This window comes from Podarcis raffonei, chromosome W (genome assembly GCF_027172205.1).
Source record: "Podarcis raffonei isolate rPodRaf1 chromosome W, rPodRaf1.pri, whole genome shotgun sequence".
Classification (NCBI taxonomy): domain Eukaryota; kingdom Metazoa; phylum Chordata; class Lepidosauria; order Squamata; family Lacertidae; genus Podarcis; species Podarcis raffonei.
The window spans coordinates 3,459,137-3,479,349 of NC_070620.1; the positions used below are offsets into that span (position 1 = coordinate 3,459,137).

The 20,213-nt window shown below is 44.9% G+C and overlaps 1 pseudogene; it reads right to left on the reverse strand.

Moving 5' to 3' along the window:
• LOC128406111 (inositol polyphosphate 5-phosphatase OCRL-like) overlaps window positions 1-19,786 on the reverse strand; it is a 108,729-nt pseudogene extending 88,943 nt beyond the window's left edge.
• Between the last annotated feature and the right edge of the window lie 427 nt (window positions 19,787-20,213).

A 20,213-nucleotide genomic window follows, 5' to 3' on the forward strand; every position in this document is an offset into this window, starting at 1 on the left:
AGCAGACAAATGTGGTAAACTATTGGCTTGGCAAATGAGGAAAAGACAAAAATTAAATACGGTTACAAATTTAGAAGTGGAAGGAAAGAACATATATAAGCCAAATGAGATCAGAAATTGCTTCCAGAGATATTTTAAACAATTATACACACAAGGGCCGCAGAAAGAAATGGATATAGACAAATTTCTTAAGACTTATGGATTACAAAAAATCTCTCATGAAAGTAAAATAATTTTGAATCAGAAAATAACAGAGCAGGAAATAGAAGGTGCCATTCAAAACATGCAATTGGGCAAGTCCCCGGGACCAGACGGGCTCACTTCCAGATATTATAAAATGTTGAAGGAGTGGCTATTACAACCTATGAAGGAAGTTTGCAATGAAATTTTGGAGGGGAAAAGGGCACCAGAAACGTGGAAAGAAGCTTATATTACACTTATACCGAAGACTGAGACTGAAAAGACTCAACTTAAGAACTACCGCCCTATTTCGTTACTAAATGTGGATTACAAAATCTTTGCTGACATTTTGGCTAAGAGATTGAAAAAAGTTTTGATGGAGGAGATTCATAGGGACCAAGCGGGCTTTCTCCCAAGAAGACATATGTCAGACAATGTAAGGAATATAATAGACATTTTGGAAAAGTTAGAAGTGAATATAAATACTAAAGCAGTCTTGATATTTGTGGACGCGGAGAAAGCCTTTGACAATATTTCTTGGAGTTTTATGAAGAAGAATCTCCAGGGGATGGGGGTAGGCCAAGGATTTGAAAACGGTATAGGTGCAATATATTCAGAGCAGAAAGCAAAGTTAATTGTAAATAATGTGGTTATGGAAGAGTTCAAGATAGAAAAAGGGACACGTCAGGGGTGCCCAATCTCCCCATTACTTTTTATATCGGTCCTGGAGGTTTTGTTAAATATGATCAGAAGGGATCAGCTGGTTAAAGGGGTACAGGTCGGAGCTAAACAATACAAATTGAGAGCATTTGCAGATGATTTGGTACTTACGTTACAAGAGCCAGAATCTAGTACCAAAAGGGTTTTAGAATTAATTCAAGAGTTTGGCCAAGTAGCAGGATTTAAACTGAACAAATCTAAAACTAAGGTATTGGAGAAAAATTTAACACCTATGGAAAAGGAGAGGTTTCAGAATGAGACAGGTTTAACTGTGGTTAAGAAAGTGAAATACTTGGGGATTAATATGACAGCTAAAAATGTGAATTTATTTAAAGATAATTATGAAAAATGCTGGACAGAAGTAAAAAAAGATTTAGAAATTTGGTCAAACTTGAAGCTTTCCTTGTTGGGTCGAATTGCAGCTATAAAGATGAATGTTTTGCCTAGAATGTTGTTTTTGTTTCAAACATTGCAGATTGTGGACAAGATGGATTGTTTCAAGAAGTGGCAGAAAGATATTTCTAGATTTGTCTGGCAGGGCAAGAAGCCCAGAATAAAATTTAAGATATTAACTGATGCAAAGGAAAGAGGCGGATTTGCCCTGCCAGACTTTAAACTTTACTATGAATCAGCAGCATTCTGCTGGTTGAAAGATTGGCTGCTTCTTGAGAACACAGATATTTTGGACCTAGAAGGGTTTAATAATACTTTTGGGTGGCATGCATACTTGTGGTACGACAAGGTTAAAGCTCATAAAGCTTTTAAAAACCATATTGTCAGGAAAGTATTGTATAATGTCTGGATCAGGTATAAAGATTTGCTGGAAAATAAAACTCCTAGGTGGTTGTCACCAATGGAGGCAAAGGCTGTGAAAAAACTTAATATGGAGTCCAAATGGCCGAAATATTGGGAAGTTTTGGAACAAGAAGGGGATATATTGAAATTGCAGAGGTATGAGAAATTGAAAGATAAAGTGCGAGACTGGCTTCATTATTATCAAATAATGGAGGTTTTTAAGTTAGACAGGAAAATTGGTTTCCAGGTGGAAAAATCAAAATTGGAGACAGAATTGTTAGAATCCAAAACTAAGAACTTGTCAAAAATGTATAACTTGCTGTTGAAATGGAATACACAGGATGAAACAGTTAAATCAGCTATGATCAAGTGGGCACAAGATATTGGTCATAACATTATGTTTGAGGACTGGGAACGGTTGTGGACCACTGGTATAAAATTTACGGCATGTAATGCCTTAAAAGAAAATATTATGAAAATGACTTATAGGTGGTACATGACCCCAGTCAAGCTCGCAAAAATTTACCACTTGCCTGATAATAAGTGTTGGAAATGTAAAGAGACTGAAGGTACATTCTTTCACCTTTGGTGGACATGCCCAAGAATTAAGGCTTTCTGGGAAGTGATTTATAATGAAATGAAAAAGGTATTTAAATATACCTTTTTGAAGAAACCAGAGGCCTTTCTCCTGGGTATGGTCGGCCAATTGGTGTCAAGGAAGGACAGAACATTTTTTATGTATGCTACAACAGCAGCAAGAATACTCATCGCAAAGTATTGGAAGACAGAAGATCTACCCACCGTGGAAGAATGGCAGATGAAGGTAATAGATTATATGGGACTGGCAGAAATGACCGGCAGAATCCGAGACCAGGGAAAAGAGACGGCGGAAGAAGATTGGAAGAAATTTAAGGACTATCTTAAGAAACATTGTAAAATTATTGAATGTTAGAACGATGTTGATTTTGAAATTAAGGGGTTTTTAGCTGTAATGATTATGTAATTAAGAAAAGAAAGGTCAAAAACTATATAGAAATTAGGGGAAGGATTTGCTGAATTGAACTAATTAGAGATTGGAATACAGAGAGGGGAGGTATGAGGAGGTCGGGAAAGTAAGTTTTATGAATATAGGGGATTTGTTGTTGTATGTGTTTTGTATGTATTTTTGTTGTTTCTGTTTGTTCTTTTGTTTTTTCTATTTTATATAAATCTTTAAAACTTTAATAAATATCTTATTTAAAAAAAAGAATTTATTTCATCAGATAAAGTTAAAAAAAGAGGAGTAGTCCTCTATGCAAAGGAGAACCTATCACCGAAATTTATATTTAAAAATGACCAAGGAAGATTTGTTGCAATTGAAATTCAATCACAAGGAGAGAAATTTTTGATAGTAGGTATTTATGCACCAAATGAAGGAAAATCGGAATTTTTCAAGAAGTTACATGAGACCCTGATGGACTATATGGATTACAATATGATTCTGATGGGAGATATGAATGGAGTGGTGTCTACAAATATGGACAAGGCACAGAGACAGGTAGTCATCAAGGATGGAAGACTACCAAAAACTGTTTTTGACATGACTGAAAATATGGATTTAGTTGATATCTGGAGAATGAAGAACCCCCTGGGAAGAGAGGGAACTTTCTTCTCTGAGGCTAAAATGACATGGACAAGAATTGACCAAATTTGGGTAACTAGAGGACTGGCTCCGAAGACTAGTAAAGTGGAAATCTGCCCCAAAACTTGATACGACCATAATGGTGTGAAGATGGAAATGAAACTGACGCCAATTGGTTCCTTTAGATGGAGGATGAATGATACTTTGTTTAGGAATGAAGAAGTGACTAAGAAGGCCCAAAAAACTTTGAGAGACTATTTTGAGATAAATATGAACACTACCGTGGAAAAAAGAGTAATCTGGGACGCAAGCAAAGCGGTTATGAGAGGATTTCTGATACAACAGAATGCAATTAAGAAGAGAATTCAAAATGAGAAAAAAGATAAAATCCTGGAAAAAATAAAGGAAGGAGAGAAGAAACTGAGGGTGAAACCAAAGTCGCAGGAGATTTTGAAAGAGATAAAGTTATATCAAGTACAATATATGAAAATGATGAATCAGGAAATAGAATGTAAGATTAAACAGATGAGACAAAAGACATTTGAATCGGCAAATAAGTGCGGAAAATTGTTGGCTTGGCAAATGAAAAAAAGACAAAAACTTAATACCATTACGAATTTGGAAGTGGAAGGAAAGAATATACAGAATCCAGTGGAGATTAGAAAGTGCTTCCAGAGGTATTTTAAACAATTATATACACAGGAGACGCAGAAAGAAATGGACATTGATAGATTTTTGAAAACTAATGGACTGCAAAAAATCTCTCAGGAAAATAAGTTAATGCTGAATTACAAAATAACGGAGCAGGAAGTAGAAGGGGCCATTCAGAACATGAAATTAGGTAATTCCACAGGACCGGATGGATTGACTTCAAGATACTACAGATCTCTGAAAGAATGGTTAATACAACCTTTAAAGGAAGTTTGTAATGAAATATTGGAAGGGAAAAGGGCACCAGAGTCGTGGAAGGAAGCTTATGTTACACTTATACCGAAAACAGAGACTGAAAAGACACAGCTTAAGAACTATCGCCCCATATCACTGCTTAATGTGGATTATAATTTTTTTGCAGATATTTTGGCTAAAAGACTAAAAAAGGTGTTAGCAGAAAAAATTCATAAAGATCAAGCGGGCTTTCTCCCGGGCAGACATTTGTCTGATAATACAAGGAACATAATTAATATCTTAGAAAAACTACAAGTGAAGCTTAATACTAAAGCAGTTCTGATATTTGTGGACGCGGAGAAAGCCTTTGACAATATTTCTTGGAGTTTTATGAAGAAGAATCTACAGGGGATGGGGGTGTTAGGATATTTCCGTTCCACCTTAAAAGGGAGCAGGCTTTGTGAGTCACAGAGTCTGCGTATTTCCTGTCTCACAGGATGTTTATGTTGTCAGTTGCTTTCGTTTCTTCTTGTTGCCTGAGCAGCCGGAGCAGGCGGTCATGGTTTCTTTGTTCTGACCAACGCTGAATAAACTGTAAATATGCTCTCCTGCTGTGCATCTTTTGCTGTGTGAATTCTGCTGATAGAGTGTGCACCAGCCTGAGGCTTCGTGTCGCTAATTGCTGATACTGCGTGTCTACCAGAGATCGATGGATCGTCCGGCAGCCAGCTTGGGGGCTCAGATGGACTTTGTCTCCCTGGCAGTATCCCAACAGGGGGTTGGTCAAGGTTTTGGAAATGGTATAGGTGCAATTTATTCAGAACAAAAGGCTAAATTAATTGTGAATAACGTAGTGACGGAAGAATTTAAGATTGAGAAAGGAACACGACAAGGATGCCCAATCTCTCCATTGCTTTTTATATCGGTCCTGGAGGTCTTGCTAAATATGATTAGAAGGGACCAATTGGTTAAAGGTATACAAGTGGGAGCTAAACAGTACAAATTGAAAGCATTTGCTGATGATTTGGTATTGACTTTACAGGAGCCAGAACCCAGTACTAAAAGAGTACTGGAATTGCTTCAAGAATTTGGTCAGGTAGCAGGCTTTAAGTTGAACAAGATGAAAACTAAGGTTTTAGAGAAAAATCTAACTGTGATTGAGAGAGATAAGTTTCAGAAGGAGACAGGATTAACACTGGTTAAGAAAGTGAAATATTTAGGGGTTAACATGACTGCTAAGAATGTGAATTTATTTAAGGACAACTATGAAAAATGTTGGACTGAAGTGCAAAAGGACTTAGAAATATGGTCAAACTTGAAGTTATCACTGTTTGGCCGAATTGCTGTGATAAAAATGAACGTATTGCCAAGGATGCTGTTTTTGTTTCAAACATTGCAAATTTTGGATAAAATGGACTGTTTCAAGAAGTGGCAGAGAGACATCTCTAGATTTGTCTGGCAGGGCAAGAAGCCTCAAATAAAATTTAAGATATTAACTGATGCTAAAGAAAGAGGTGGATTTGCCCTGCCAGATCTTCAACTTTATTATGAATCGGCCGCTTTTTGCTGGCTGAGAGAATGGCTGCTTCTTGAAAACACTGATCTGTTGGATTTGGAAGGTTTCAATAATGTATTTGGTTGGCATGCATATCTGTGGTATGATAAGGTTAAAGCACATAAGGCTTTTAAAAACCATATTGTCAGAAAAGCACTGTTTAATGTCTGGATAAGATATAAGGACCTGCTAGAAAATAAAACCCCAAGATGGTTGTCACCAATGGAAGCAAAGGCTCAAAAAAAAACTCAATATGGAGGCCAAATGGCCGAAGTATTGGGAAATTTTGGAACAAGAGGGAGACAGATTAAAACTGCAGAGTTTTGAAAAATTAAAAAACAGAGTGCGAGACTGGCTCCATTATTATCAAATAATGGAGCCATATAATTTGAACAAAAAACTAGGCTTCCAGGTGGAAAAATCAAAATTGGAAACAGAATTGCTAGATCCTAAAGTTAAGAATCTGTCAAGGATGTATAACTTGCTGTTGAAATGGAATACTCAGGATGAAACGGTAAAATCTGCTATGATTAAATGGGCACAAGATGTTGGACATAACATTATGATAGCTGACTGGGAACAGTTATGGACCACAGGTATGAAGTTTACGGCATGTAATGTCTTAAAAGAGAATCTAATGAAAATGATCTACAGGTGGTACATAACACCAGTCAAGCTTGCAAAAATCTACCATTTGCCCCGATAATAAATGTTGGAAATGTAATGAGATTGAAGGTACACTCTTTCACCTTTGGTGGACATGCCCAAGGATTAAGAATTTCTGGGAGATGATCTATAATGAAATGAAAAAGGTATTTAAATATACCTTCCTGAAGAAACCAGAGGCCTTTCTCCTGGGCATGGTCGGCCAATTGGTGCCAAAGAAGGATAGAATTTTCTTTATGTATGCTACAACAGCAGCAAGAATACTTATCGCAAAGCACCGGAAGACACAAGATCTACCCACTCGGGAAGAATGGCAGATGAAGGTGATGGACTACATGGAATTGGCGGAAATGACTGGCAGAATCTGAGACCAGGGAGAAGAGTCGGTGGAAGAAGATTGGAAAAAAATTAAAGTATATTTACAGAAATATTGCAAAATTAATGAATGTTAGAAGGATGCTGGAATGAAGCTATATGGCTTTAGCAGAAATGTTATAAAGAATTAAGTAAAAATAGATTGTTAACGGGCCAAAGTGGAAAATTTAAGGTTAGATTGTGTTAAGATAAATTATAGAACAAAAATTGAGAAAGATGGAAAGGATTTGCTGAAATAGCCAATTGAACTAGAATACAAAAAAGGGAGGTGTGAGGAGGTCGATGAAATAAGTAAATGAAAGATAAAGATATGGAAATATTGGATGTGTTTTTAAATGTTTTTGTTTTTCTTGTTGTTTTGTTGTATTGTTGTTGTTTTTAATGTATTGTAAGGTATTGCTTTGTTTTGTTTAATTTTTCATTGTTTCTTCTTTCTTCTTTTTTCTGTAATCTTCAAATTTCTAATAAATATTATTTAAAAAAAGAAAAAGAAAACATTTGCATGAGAGGAGGCGGGAGCAGGAGGAAGGCCAGCTCCCAGCCAGGACAGGCAGGCCTTACCTAGCATGTTGCCACTGACGTTGTTGCTCTCAGAGTATTTCAGCAGCTCCCACAGGAAAGCCACCACGAAGCGGAACACGTTCTGGTGCGACCGCGGCAACTGGCAGATCACCTGCAAGACAGGGAGGGGCAGAGCTTTGCTAGAGGAGGGGCATGGATCACTAGCACGGTGTGCATGTTATGTTTGCAGGTTTAGACCTGGCATAAAAAAAAGAATGTTTAAAATGGTAACCGGACTAGAACTCTGCTGGGAACTTTGGGGAACAATACAACTGTAGAGTTGGAAGGGACCACGAGGGTTAACTAATCGAACCCCCTGCAATGCCTAAGGTGGGGCTCGAACTCAGGACACTGAGATGAAGAGTCTTATGCTCTACCAACTGAGATATCTTGGGGGAAGGGCCATAGCTCTGCAGTAAACCACCTGCTTTTCATGCAGAAAGTCTCAGGTTCCACCCCAGCATCTCCCAGGAGGGTAGGGAACATCCCTTGTCTGAAATCCTGGAGAGCCACTGCTTGTCAATTTCGACAATACTGAGCTAGATGGCCCAGTATATGGCCGCTTCCTGGGTTGGAAATTCAAGCGAGGTTCACTGAAACAGGTGGGCTATTGTTACAAGTCCTGGTCAGAAAGCAAAAAGGCAACATGTGCGCACCCCACCCCCCTCCACAACTGAGAGGGATGGTTATCAAAGGAGACATCAGCAACCTCTGCAGTTAACAAGGCTTCCCAGACCAGACTAGCCCTCCTGCCAGTGTGCCAGTTTACTGGCTTTCAGGGATGTTTTAGTGGATTTCCTGTTACTCGCGGCAACATTTGGACTAGATGACTTTGGAAATCCCTTCTGATTCTATGCTTCTGTACACACCGCAGACCAGCCAGGAAGAGATGGGGCTCTGGGGCCGACCTGGCGACAGAGGTGGCTGTCATGTGAGCACTCAAGGCAGCGCTGATACAGTTCATAGCAAAGGACTGGTTCTGGCACTGCCTCCAGGAAGATGAGCAGAGCTTCGGCCACCGAGTGGTCACTGCCAGCTATTGACAGCCTGTCAAGGAAAGTGTTCTGTCCTGTTACCTGCAGCCTGCCTCCTTCCCAGGCTGATCCAAAACAAGAAGCTTGGTCCTTATACATCTGGGCCCACCTTGCAAGTTCCCCCTTTTGGCGCAAGGTGGACCTTGAACCCGCAGCCCTGAGATTAAGAGTGTCACACTCTACCAGCTGAGCCATCCCACTGTAATTATCCCACACCTCCCCTCTTGACGAAGCTGCCTGCAAAGCTGATCTGCCAAGGAAATGTCCTTCTGCAGGCATGGTTTCAATCCAAACAACAAATACTCGTGGTCAACTCCAAAAGTGCGGTCAAGAAACCCTGCTTGCCAAAGAACAATTGAACGCACCCTTGAAGCTCCTTTGCAGCCATGTCTTTACCTGTCTCCACACCTGACACCACGTATGATGCTAGATGTGGGGCCTGCGGGTCTGTCAAGATTCCCCACCTCTGCTCTATCTAGCCAGGCTGATGTTTTCAAATGGGGGTTAAAGCTGTGAAGCTGTTTGGATGCATGACTGGACTTGACTGTGGGCATTTCATTGTGCTGTGTCCCAGAGCCTTAAGAATGGGCTGGCCTAGGAACCTAAGCCACCAGGTATATAAAAGTGAGGTCCACTCCAGCCAAGAGCGAAAGAAAACCACCAAGCAGCCCTGCTCCCCAACAATGCCCCCCAAAGAGGATACGGATCGTCTCGGGAATGCTGGTGTCCAGGCACTCAGTTATCTCCTGCAGCTCGTCCTGCATGCCCGGGGTCTGGAAGAGGTCCTCCTGAAGCAGAGTATCACCCATGCGTTAGGAAGGGATGAGGTACATCCTGGATAGCATGCAGAACAATCCAGCCCTGGGGTGCATAATGTGAGGTCGAGGAATGCCACAATGGAGAGAAGCCCATCACCAAGAGAGCTGGCACAAGGGCTGAGAATTGTATCCCGCCTGCTTTCCACAGTAGCATTCCTACTACCCTTCTCCTGATTTGGGGCAATGGGAGAGTGAAATCATTCCCCGCTTCTTCTAGTGGCGAGTCTCAGAGAGCCGCTTTGCTAGGGATAGACAGACAATGGTTGGGAACACTTGGGTTCTTCTGAGCCACTCTAAGGAATAGCATATGCTGGATGTCCCACCCGCTACCGCTCCACCAAGGTGCCACTATACTCACAGCAGGAGCTTGTAAGAGCGAGTCGGTAGCTAAGATATAAATCAATTGTGGCGTTTGGAACCTGCACACCCCAAAACTGGTACTGGATTCCAGCCCACACCCATCCTTTCAATGGTACCGTCCCCCTCAGCTCACCTGGTGGCAGGCATTCTTGAAGAGGTGGTCCACCAAAAGCCAGATCTCCTTGGCCGCTCAGTGGAGTCATCACCATCCTGGGGTACGATATCCAGAAACTGCTTCTCCTGGAGGTCCAATGACAAGCGGGGCTGGCATGAGAGCCTGACAGAATGTGTGCCTGTATGCATTCTTTCCTTGCTCCAGCTGGGTGGACAAGTCTTGCCCTCTGAGGCCACAACTAGGGCTGGGCGATAGCTGGCTTTCAACACGGTGATATATCACTAGCTAAACATTGCAATACACCAATATATCGCGATGTCTGAAATAAGATGGAGCTATGTAGAGGCATTGGCTGGCTTCACGGTTTCCCCCGCATTGTGATTTTTGCTGCCCCCTGCAGGAGGGCAGGGGAAAGCTGAACCGGCAGAGTCCACAGGGGCTGCAGGAATCTAGAGAAGCATTGTCTGGCTTCACAGTTCCCCCCCACATGGTGTTTTTTGCATAGTACACACACACATCATGATTCGCAATATATTGCCAGGTCAGAAATTATGAAACCAGTCTCACTATCTAGACTTCAAGCTGAGTTGAAAATATATCGCCCGGCCCTAGCCACAGCAAGCATCTCAAGTGGGGAAACAAAAAACAAATTGCTCGCACCCCAAATCCAAGCTCCCCCTCCCCCTATTAATATGCAGCCAGTAATCCTCCCACTCTGGATGTGCAGTTCACCCAAAAGCTTACTGAATATGCAGCTGTGGACATGAGGTTTGGCTAACATTTTATTTAAATTGTTGGGTGAAGGGCAGGAAATAAGTAACAAAAACAGCAACAGAACATGGATGGGTCTTCATAGGTTGATGGGCTGCAGACCCAGCCAGCATGATGAGATGATGGGGTCACATGTTCACCACCCCTTGTCTAGAGCACGTTGCAGAGGCAGTGGTAGAAACTGAGCAACAGCTGGAGCCCCAGCCCACGACTTTGTATGGGCAATGCAGCACACAGCAGCTGCTGAACCATGCCTCCTGCCTCCTTCCCATCTTCCTCTCCAGAAATGTTCAGGGTGGTTAGTTCTATCTCAAGCTACCACATTCAAGAGAAAGAGAAAGAGAGGAGGGGGGAGCAAGAGAGCTTTAGGAGCACAGCAGTGGCAAGCAGCCCATCACTAAAAGAAGTTGGCAAGGGTGGAGAATTTGATCCCCTCATCCCCAGGGCAGCTGTTGATTTGGACCCAGTTCATCCCCCCTCCCCCCCCGCCGCCAATTCTCCCCGCCCCTGTCTTGAGAGAGAGAGAGAGAGAGAGAGTGTATTGGTGTGGGGAATGACACATGCTGTATCAGAGTCTTAGTGCAAGAGTAGCTGGTGCATGCTAAAAAACACAGGAGCCTTGCTGGGTTAGATCAGCATTTTGTCATAGCTGTCAACTAACAGATTTGAAAATAAGGGACCAGCAGTCTTGAAAATAAGGGACCAGCAGCCAAAATAAGGAACCTGCATCCTCACCTGTTCCAGGCACTCCAGTCTTCCTGTCCTCCTGCAGTCTGGTCAAACTCACGCTGGCAGCTTCAAGAACACTGTCCAACCAACTTTGTAACCAGAGGTTCAACTGAATAGAATCTGAATCACATGCACCACAAGGCCTATGCAGCCGCAACTTAAGATGGCTCCCCGGCCTGGCTTTGCACTGCAAAGTTTGCAGCAGCACGTGCAACAAAATGGCGTCCAGCATTCAAAAAACCCCTCAGCTTGCATTAACTAGCCACACACAAGGCATGCAAGCTCCACCCCCCAGTCGTTCTTAGACTTCTTATTGGGTGAGCAACACAGTTGGAGCCTCCCTCCTCCCTGGCTGGCAGGGAGGGAGGGAGAGGAGCTGCTTCCTTTGAAATTTAAGGGACATCATTTAAGGGACATTTAAAGGACATCCATCAATAAGGGACAGCAGCGGTACATGGCGCTGGAATAAGGGACTGTCCCTTCAAATAAGGGACACTTGACAGCTATGCATTTTGTTCCCACAATGGCCAACCACATGCCCTTGGGAGTCCATAGGGACACGGGGACAATAGCACTCTGTCCATAATGTTCCCCAGAAACTGGCAATCAAAAGCATGTGGTTTGTGATAATAGTGGCAAGAAATAGCCCTGACTGGTAGCCACTGATAAACATATCCTCCATGATTCTAAATGTCTACAGCTGTCCAAATTGACAGTCACCACTGTCTCCTTGTGGCTATGATAATACACCCAAGTAGATATGATTTCGAGAGGAGTGACATTTCCCTGAGCCACCCCAAAGCAGCCACTACCGCTTCCCAAATGCCAGTGCTCAGGTGGTAAGAGTAAGCCAGAGTGGCATAGTCTGTGCAGCAGTGGCTGAGCACAGAGACAAGGAGAAAACTGGCTCTTGGGGCCAGAGGGGGCTGGCGCCTGCATCATGAGACTGAGCTTTCTGCCTCCCGTGCTGCCAATCGCAAGCGGACCCAGAGTCGAGCAGTGCAAAATCAGTTACAAGCAGTGATGGCAAATTCTGGTTTCGTCTCCGTTCTCCTCTGCCGAGTTCTACAAGGGCCACGTTGAGACTAGGGAAGAGACCAAAGCAGAGAGCTAGAGCCACCACCTGGACTGGATTTGAGTCAGAAGGCAGGCAGGTGCGGGTTGCCTGAGAGGAAAGTCAGGTTGGTGGGGTAGTGCCTGGTTTGCCCTAAGGGACCAGCTGCCACTGCATGGAGCAGCTGCTGATCGCTGACAAGGGCAACTCCATTTACGTGCCTTCGAGGCACATGCACACTGCCGCAAAGCTGGAAGGGGCACTTGAAGGGGCAAAAATGTCCCCCCCAAGAACACAAAAGCGGCTAAGCGGCATGGAAACAGCATCTCGACTCCCTCCCAGGAGCTTTGGCACCGACCTCTCAGGCCTGCGGAGAGTTGGAGAAAGGAGTTTTGCAGGGAGGCTGGCAAGTGCTGCTGGTTTTCAAAGGCCTTTCAAAAGGGTTTCCGGAAGTTTAGAGGGTGTTTGCAGGCTTTTCCAATGCTGTCCCCAATATACGCAATTTCATTTAAACGCACGGTACCACGGGGCGTTGCCTGTACCTGATTTGAGCCCGCTACAAGAACATCTAGAGGATAGCAAACCAGCTGTTACCTTTTCTAGGAAGCTGTCTTCTCCCTGAGATCAGAGGAGGAAGACAAGAGCAAAAGACAACCAAGGGTGTTAATGGCACAGGCCCTGAGAAGAGAAAGAAACAGCCCGTTGGCTGAACAGTATCTGGGCAGATGGCAGGGAAATGCACACGGTTCAGTGGCCCTGCGAAAGGGCAGGTGGGAGGACCAGAACCTGGGATGACTCAGTCAAGGCAAACAAAGGGCATGAACAGCACACAGGAAGCGGATGCACAGCTACAGAAGCTGAAGCTGAATACAGCAGAGGACCCCCAGCCCCCACATTTCTGAGTGGAAGAGCAGCTTTTTTTCAAGCAGGCAAGCAGAGTGGGAAGGGTAGACATCCAGCACAAGGCTTCCAAGGAGGTCCCGAAGCAGCTTGATAGATAGTTCCCACTGATGGTGAGGAAATAGTCCTTGCCACGGTCAAGGTGAAGGACAAAGATAGCCTCAATCTTCTCTTCCTTGCTGACGTACACATCCAGGGAAATGTCCCCCGTCTCACCTAAAACGGGAGGAGGTCAGGTAGATACACTCTTTGGCACAGCCAAGTTGGCTTGTCTGTAAATTAAAAGTGAAGACAGTGAAGAATTGAACAGAAGGACGCAATAGGAGCCTGCTGGATCAGGCCAATGGCCCATCTAGTACAGCATCCTGTTCTCACAGGTGTATGGGGGAAACCTTAACTTCAAGAATTAGGAAAAGAAGCGACTCAGTTCCCACCCCCACCCCACTTTCCTCTCTAGTCCTCCAAAGCAGCAGCTGCACAGAAGATGGTGACAGGATACTGGGGGGGGTGAGAGAAAGTGATCCTAACAAAAGAATATAAAAAGGGAAAGCACTTATTTGTCTCCTAAAGGATTTTTGCGCCCCCAATGTAACTTTCTTTTTTAGTTTACATTTCACTGAGTTTTTAAAAGTTTGGCTAGTTCTATATGTTCCCCAAGATATTTTTGTGCCTCCACAACATAAAAATACGCATTTTTTTTAAAAAAAAGTAATTTTGGGACGGACTGCTCTCACTGGTTCCCTGCGATGCCAAAAGGTGTTTTGGGACCCTCCAGCATTGTTTGGCTTCAATTCATTTGTGTGTGTGTGTGTGTGTGTGTGTGTGTGTGTGTGTGTGTGTGTGTGTTTAAAGCTGGTCACACACACTTTTACACTTTGGGCTCAGCTGCTTTGACGTGTGGCCCTTGGAGGCTTGAGCATGGGGCAATGCAGCCCACAAATGTTAAGCCTCCCCTGCTCTACCAAACTCCCAAGGTTTGAGGGAGGAGGGTTGGGAAGAGGAGGAGAAAAGGAAGGCCTTCCCTAGATGACCCTTGGGGTCCCTTTCCAACTCTACAGTTCTACGATTCCAGAGAGAGACTCGCTGGGCTCCAAGTATCCCTCGCAGGGCTCAGCGCGAAGCCATGGCTTCCAATACTGGCTGTCACTGAGCTTGGGGATAAAGGAGAAGTGGAGGGTGACCTGCCCGTTGTTTGTGATCTGGAACTTCTCCTTCTGCAGCTGCCGGAACTTCACATTCTCAAGCGGAAACTGCAGAGCAAAAGGGGGGTGGGGAGGAAAGAGAGTGCTTACCTTCAGCAGAGGCAAGGAAACGTGCTCCAGGGGGAAGTTTTGTTGGGATATTTCCGTTCCACCTTAAAAGGGAGCAGGCTTTGTGAGTCACAGAGTCTGCGTATTTCCTGTTCACAGGATGTTTATGTTTTCAGTTGCTTTCGTTTCTCCCTTGTTGCCTGAGCAGACCGAAGCAGACGGTCATGTTTTTCTTTGTTCTGACCAACACTAAATAAACTGTAAATATGCTCTCCTGCTGTGCATCTTTCGCTGTGTGAATTCTGCTGATAGAGTGTGCACCAGCCTAAGAATGTGGCAATCTATTTCTGAGGCTTCGTGTCGCTAAGAGCTGATACTGCGTGTCTACGGGAGATAGAACAGTGTCAACTGCTGTTCTTAGTAGCTCAGAGAAGGTGTGGGAACCTTCAAGCTTCAAAGAGGTTCAGGAGTTAACCTCTAAAGATGCTGAGCCTTGGCTAAATGCCATGAAGGCTGAAGTTGATTCCTTGAACAGGAACCAAACTTGGGAGCTGGTACTGGAAGTCCCAGGGATGAGACTGGTTGGCAGCAAATGGGTCTTCAAGGCCAAGACAGACCAGAATGGCAAGGTTGTCAGACACAAAGCCAGATTGGTTGCCAGAGGTTTTTCACAGGTACCAGGACAGGATTACCACGAGACCTACTCGCCGACCGTCAAATATGAGAGCATTCGGCTGATGCTCAAGATCGCTGCGGAGGAGAAACTGCATGTTTCCCATCATGACATTAATACAGCTTTTTTGTACGGGATTTTGGGGGAGGAGCTGTACATGCTTCCACCTGATGGAATGCAGATACAGAAGAGAATGGTCTGTAAACTGCGGAAATCCTTATATGGTCTCAAGCAGAGTGCCAGGTGTTGGAACACAAAACTCACTGAGAAGTTGCTTTCTCTAGGTTTTCACCAGGGCAAAGCTGATCCATGAGTGTTTGTCAAGGAGGAGGGGCAAAACAAACTGTATTGTTTATGTTTTGTTGATGATCTTCTGATGTTTTGGAAGAATCAGGCTTTTTACCAAAGCACCCTAGCTCAACTGAAAGAGCACTTTGACATGAAGGATCTTGGTGAGGTATCCAACTATCTTTCTCTGCAGGTGGAGAGGGACCAAGCAGGTAATTTTCTGGTACACCAGACACAGAAAATTGCTGATGTATTAACCAGGTTGAATTTGGTTGATGCAAACCCAGCAGACACACCGATGGTGACAGATTACCAGGTAGATAGTACTGCTGAAGCATTTTCTGACACAACGCTGTACAGATGCATTTTAGGCAAGTTGAATTTCATTGCTAGATGTTCAAGACCTGACATTGCTGTAAGCACTAACCTGCTTAGCAGACATGCTAACAATCCTACTGTTCAGGATTGGAAAGCTCTGAAGCGCATAGCCCGGTATTTGAAAGGGACTATGCACTACAGGCTGAGGTTCACCAGTCAGAAGACTGGAGGTCTTGAAATCTTTGCAGATGCGAGTTTTGGAAGTGACACCACGGATGGTACAAGCACTTCTGGAGTATGCTACATGTACAACCACTGTCTGTTTGACTGGTTGTGCAAAAAGCAGACGACAGTTAGCCTAAGTTCCTGTGAAGCAGAACTCAATGCTCTGTCATTTTCACTCATGGATTGTGAATGGTTGATGCAACTGTTTAAGGACATCGGGGTTTCTGTGAAATGTCCTATACAAGTGTATCAAGACAATAGATCTTGTTTGGCTTTGTTGAACTCGGAGAGTTGCAAGCAAAGAACCAAGTACTTGCAGATTAAGCTACATCGTGCAAGAGAGTGTATTCAGAAAGGACTCATTCAGGTGTCCTACTTGGCAGGAAATGAAATTCTCCATCCTGTCCATCAACTGAACAATACCCTCCACAACCTTCACCTATGGGGGGGGGCAGAGCACATTTGTTGGGGCTATGGACTAAAGGGGGGGGGGCATGAGTTAAGAGCAGAAAGGCCTGATGCACCCCCCCTGTTCCCAGCCCTGAAAGAGGCAAGTACTGTAACTCTGAGAGCTTCCCCAGGATGGCAGCAGCTGTGACTTCCAGAGCCAATGGGCTGAAGCCAAATGCTCCAAGCCAAGTACCACAGAAGCTCCATTGGATGAATGGAGCCAACGGTTAAGGTATACAGTTCAGCCCATGTGGTCTGCCATGCCTGCAGGAGCAGCGTGTACTCAGAAGAGTGGAGAATGGAAGCCTAGGGATTTAACAGAGCCAAAACCTGCCCACTCCTTGCACCGGAAGTCATTGGCCAAGGAGCAGCTCTGTGGAAAGGGGCCTGGTTGTTGGTCAGGGCCTGCCCAGATTCGAGGAGGTGCCACATAGCAGGCAACTAAAAACCCTGAATAGACGATAGCCCTGGCCAGGGCAGGTGTTACCCCTGTGAGGAAGAGGGAGCTGACGGGCTTGTGATCGCTCCTTTTCAATTCCATGTGGCTTCGGTAGCTGAGCTGATTCATGCTGCCTCCTCTCCAGAGGCTTGGCTCACGCCATGCTGGCACACGGCATTTCCCACTGCAAGGAGACAGGAGAGACACCAGGACTGTTGGACTGGCTGAGGCAACACACAAGGCTCACACAGTCAAACTTTGGCTCCACACACGGCCTGTGATCTTGACCACGGTCAAGAGCTGGAGATGATGGGGCTTGGGAGTCCAACTTCTGAAGGGGCGGACCTTGCAGGTGTGCAGGCATTTTGCCTCATGGAGAGAGTTGTCAGGAAATCAAAAGCTTCCTTCTACCAGGTCAGAATGAATTTCTGACCGGACTTCCGGGTTAGCAGTATGGCTTGGAGGAGGGGAGCGTGCTGTTGCATCTCATTGGCCAATGTGAGAACAGGATGCTGGGCCAGATGGACCAATGGCCTGATCCAGCAGGGCTGCTCTCATGTTCTTATGCCCTGGCAGACTCATCTTGAGAGAGCACCAAGTCTCATTCCCAGACTTCCTTGACACAAACAGGATTCTCTGCTTATACACGCCATGAAACAGAGGATGCTGGTTATCAGGACAAATGTGGGGGAAAGGCTGCTTGTGGAAAAGGAGCCAAAACATTTCCAGAGACTTTGAGCAGGGATGGCTTGAGGAAGACAACATATCACAGCCTTGCATTTCACAACTCGCCCAGCAGCCTTTGGCAACCCGGAATTCCATGCAAGCAAAGTGAGCAGGTGAAGGAGAGCTGGATCTCTCTCTTCCTCCGTGGCTTGGTGTCCATTCTGGCTGCAGAGGAAAGGAAGTCCGCCCAGCCCTTAACTCTAGCCCTCCTCCAACAGCTTGCTTAGCAGAAAGCCATTTGTTACTAGCCTGCTGAGGAGGATGGAAAGGCAGGACACTACTAGCATCTCAACAGACTAGGAAAAACAAACAAGCCTTGCAGAAGAATGATTGAGAGGACTTACTTACAAAGGCTCAACTATCAAGCAGGATCTGTTTTAGAGACAAATTTGTACGTCGGGATGAACTTGATCTCTCCCTCTGTGAAATCAGCAAAAGCTGTCTTTTGGATACGCTGAATGTTTAAAGGTAAAGGTAAAGGTACCCCTGCCCGTACGGGCCAGTCGTGTCCGACTCTAGGGTTGTGCGCCCATCTCACTTAAGAGGCCGGGGGCCAGCGCTGTCCGGAGACACTTCCGGGTCATGTGGCCAGCATGACTAAGCTGTTTCTGGTGAACCAGAGCAGTGCACGGAAACACCGTTTACCTTCCCGCCGGAGCGGTACCTATTGATCTACTTGCACTTGGACGTGCTTTCGAACTGCTAGGTTGGCAGGAGCAGGGACAGAGCAACGGGAGCTCACCCCATCGCAGGGATTCAAACCGCCGACCTTCTGATCGGCAAGCCCTAGGCTCTGTGGTTTAACCCACAGCGCCACCCGCGTCCCTACTAGTAGGTTAGCCAAGTGCAAAAAAAGGGGTATACCTGCTGAAATCCTATCTTATACCCAATTATTAAAGGTACAGGATGCTTGTGCATTTTTGCCCCATTTCATCTTAAATTACTTTGCTGCTTCACACGACAGGAAAATCCTCTAACTCAGGAGCAGCAGACACGTGGCCCTCACAATGCTGCAGAACTACAATTCCCATCATCCCTGATTACTGGCCATGATGGCTGGAGCCAACAGGAACTGCAGCTCAGTAACATCTGGCAGACCACAGGTTAGCTATACCTCCAATAGACAATGTTATATGTACCAATAATCCATACAAACTGTTAACAACCACCAGAATACACCCCCGACACTATGAGCAACTGCAAAACCATCCTTTTGCATCCTACGTTGGCTCCCAGGACGTTTCTGAGCACAATTCCGAGTGTTGGTGCATGACTACGCTCACAGAGTTGAAATCCACCGTAAGGTGCAGCAATCAGGCCTCTGTTTCAACAAAAAATACCAATGATCCTTATGCCAAGTGGGAGAAAGGTCGTCACCATGATGAACACACAAACCTTGGAGAGAAAAATGTAAAACAAAAAGCATCAGCAATTTAATTGGACTTAATGGAAGTATCTGCTGATAAGAACATGTGAGCAACGCAGATTTTCCAGACAGATGCAAAACCTAGAGCAGGAAACCTTAGACCTGTAGATATTGCTGGACAGCAGCTATGCTGGGGCTGATGGGAGTCCAACAACATCTGGAGTGTGTGCTGAGCTAGGAAAGCCCTCTAACTGGGAAACTGCAGAGCAGTCCTACTTATTCCAAGGCAACCCTCCAACTTAATTGGGACTTGCTTCTAATTCAGGTTGCACAAACCTGCAACCTTAAAAAGCATTTGTAGAAGTCGCAGTCATCCTATGTTATAGCTACACTTTGCTCCTAACTGTCTGAAAGTGGTTTCTCTAGCCTAGGCTGGGGTATCCCAGACAAAGGAAATAAACAGGGCAATATCCTAAACCACCACATATAACACAAAGATGTCTCTCACCTGGTCGTAGGTCAGAAGTCTCTGAAGCTCATTTTTAGTGATCAGATGACAATGCTGGAAAAAAGCAAAGAAACCACAGCTACAGGCTAGCTCACGGGGTCGGGGGTCGGGGGGCAGCCTGCTGCCACTTCCTGCAATATGTAGTAAGACTGATAACTAGGATTGGGCAGTATGATCATATTAGGCTAGTGCTCTGTGAACTAGACTGGCTCTTGAACTGCTTCCAGGCCCAATTTAGAGCATCCCATTTGGCCTTTCAAGTGTTTCAAGGTTTGGGAAAAGGGTACCAGAAGAAGGCCCACTTATTTTTGCACTGCCTCTCCACTGACTAGAATCTTTAGCAGGGGCAGCCCTTTCCCAGGGAACTCCTGCTCTTTCAAGTATGGCAGGGCCTTTTCAGTCATGGCACCCGACCTTTCAGAATAATCTCCCAAAGAGGTTCACCTGGCCCCTGCTTTGATGTCCTTTCAGCAAAGTCTTTTAGAATTTCCCCTGGTTCTTTAATTCATGGGCAGGGCGCTTGTGGCCCTCCAAACCCTGCTGTAGTACACAGGAACATAGGAAGCTACCTTATACTGAGGCAGACCATTGACCCATCAAGCTCAGGACTGACTACATGGACTGGCAGCAGCTTTCATGCAGAGATCATGCCCAGCCCTATCTGCACACACTGGTGACTGAGCCTGGAACCTTCTCCATGCAAAATGGCCGCTCTGCTTTCACGTTACTGCCCTTAACAAACTGCAACTCCCACCCCGATCACTGGAGAAGTTGCCCACATTTGCTATAATCTAATCTAATACATCTCTGCCACTCGGTTTATGTTGCTCT